Raw genomic sequence first — 2,272 nt, 5'->3', positions numbered from 1 at the left:
GCTCTGCTTTAGGAGACCATGCTGCTTTGACTTGGGAGCTCATGATGGAATTGGAGAAATACATATATATGTTGGAATATATATATATATATATAAAATAGTTGAAATTGTGATACATATGTATTTGTTATTAAACACTAAATTACATTGCATGACATAATAAACACACAAACACACACACACACATGCGCACACTCCTTGAACCAGAAAAGATTCTATTTGTATTGACGCAGAAGTAAAGCTCTAAGAAAATGCTTCATCTTTCCGTTTTCCTCATATGGCATTGTATTTCCCACTGGCATCATTCCTCATACATGGGTACTCCCACTCCAGTATCAGAAGCATAATTGAACTCTCTAAGCTTTCTTTGTGTTATTTGTAAAATGCTCAGCTTTGCTTTTTAGGTGAGAGTGAATCTAATAAGGGAGTTGGAAACGTTTTGAAAACTGTAAAAGTGTCCCCAGTTGTCAGATACAATCAATATATTATAACCAATTACATTATATTATGCTTTATGATTACATAAATGTTAATTTGTGATTTTTGTGGTCTTTATCACCTACTAACATCTCCATTTCTACTTACTTCAATCTGTTGTTTCTTTTTCAGTATATGGCTGTATATGAAAAAGAATGTCGTTTGAGCTCTAATGTACTTCTTCTACCTCAGGAGAATGTGTTGTGGGGCAGGCTGTAGGTATATCTGTTGAGGGAGCCCTCTCCAAACCCAGAATAACTATGACATTGCATTATGACATAACAGATCACAGATGGGATAGTGTTATTATCTTTCATGCATATGAGTATGTTGGAAAATATGTTTCTTCATTGTTTCATAGCTTGCCAGTAGCAGTAGACTTTTTTTTTTCCTTTTGGTTTTTCTTTTCTTTTTTTGGTCTAGTGGGTGGTGCTATACAACTTTTATAATTATCCCCTCTGTGTTTGTTACAGCCTCTGCCAATTTATATCATTTTCTTTGTTCTTGTTGTCATGCTCTTCTAACTTTTTCACTTGTTTGTTTTGTTTTGACCCCTAAATTCCACCAAGTTTCCCAATGTGATGCATATTGCATGTTAAAATGATTTCTATGATCCAGTCAGAAGACCATTACATTTGAACTTTTTCTACAAGTGGTGATAGATTCTTTTTTGCATCTTCTGAACAATTTGGCCAGCCCTATTTATAGTTAATGAAAAATTTATGAAACCCTAGCTAAGACAGATAAATGTCATAAAACATTTTTTATTGCCTTTGTTTATATCATAAACCTATTTAATAAGGAGAATAAATTAACATGTTAGATGATGTTACTTTTTGAAAAAATGGCAAACTTTCCCTAGAGCAATTCAGTTGTCATGACATTTCTATTTTTAGGATGCTATCTTTTGATAATCTCTTCATACTTTGCATCTAGTTTTTCTTTCCTCATGGAAAAGAAACTATTCAGACTGTCGTTGAAATATCTGAAACACATTTACATTGTTTTATTTTAGAATAGCACAATTGAGACATAATTCACATACCATAGAGTTCACAATTTAAAGTATTCAATTCAGTGGTTTTTAGTATATTTACAGAGTTGTATAAACATCACCAAAGTCAATTTAAAATATTTGGGGTGATTGTCATCATCGCAAAAAGGAACTTCATGTCCTTTAACAGTTACTCTCCGTTTCTCCCCAGTATCAGGCAAGCACTAATCTACCTTCTGTTTCTATAGATTTGGCTCTTCTGGACATTTCTTATAAATGAAATAATATATGGTCTTTTGTGATAGCTTCTTTCACTTAGTACAAAGTTTTGAGATTCATCCACGTTGTAGCAAATATCAATACTTCCTTTTTATTGCCAGATACTATTCTATTGTGTGGATATGTGACATTGTATTTATTCATTCATAAATTGATGGATATCTGGGAATTTACCCCTTTTTTGCTATTATGAATAATGTCACCATATGTATTTATATCCAAGTTTTCATGTGGACATACATTTTCATTCCTCTTAGGTATATACCTAGAGGTAGAATTGCTGGATCAAATGTTAACTCTATGTTAACTCAAATGTTAACCTTAGGATGAATTTCTAGATAGTTTTGCAAAGTGGCTGCACCATTTTGTATTCCCACCAGCAATATGAGGAATAGACTTTCTCCGCATCTTAACCAACACTTGTTATTATCTGTCTTTTTAATTTTAGTCAATCTCATGAATATGAAATAGTATCTTGTTGTGGTTTTGATTTGCATTTCCCTAATGGCTAATGACGTTGGA

The 2,272-nt window shown here is 32.6% G+C and overlaps 1 pseudogene across 1 annotated transcript in view; it reads right to left on the bottom strand.

Annotated features, from left to right (window-relative positions):
• Positions 1–586: 586 nt before the first annotated feature.
• Positions 587–2,272, bottom strand: part of LOC105538060 — a 3,705-nt pseudogene continuing 2,019 nt past the window's right edge. The window contains exon 3 of the transcript XR_001005833.1: positions 587–616. The product of XR_001005833.1 is annotated as an alcohol dehydrogenase class-3 pseudogene (transcript). The remainder of the gene's footprint in view (positions 617–2,272) is intronic.

Source organism: Mandrillus leucophaeus, unplaced genomic scaffold (genome assembly GCF_000951045.1).
Source record: "Mandrillus leucophaeus isolate KB7577 unplaced genomic scaffold, Mleu.le_1.0 Scaffold184, whole genome shotgun sequence".
Taxonomy (NCBI): domain Eukaryota; kingdom Metazoa; phylum Chordata; class Mammalia; order Primates; family Cercopithecidae; genus Mandrillus; species Mandrillus leucophaeus.
Note: the sequence above shows the minus strand (reverse complement) of the source record. Positions and strands in the feature narration are given on the sequence as shown.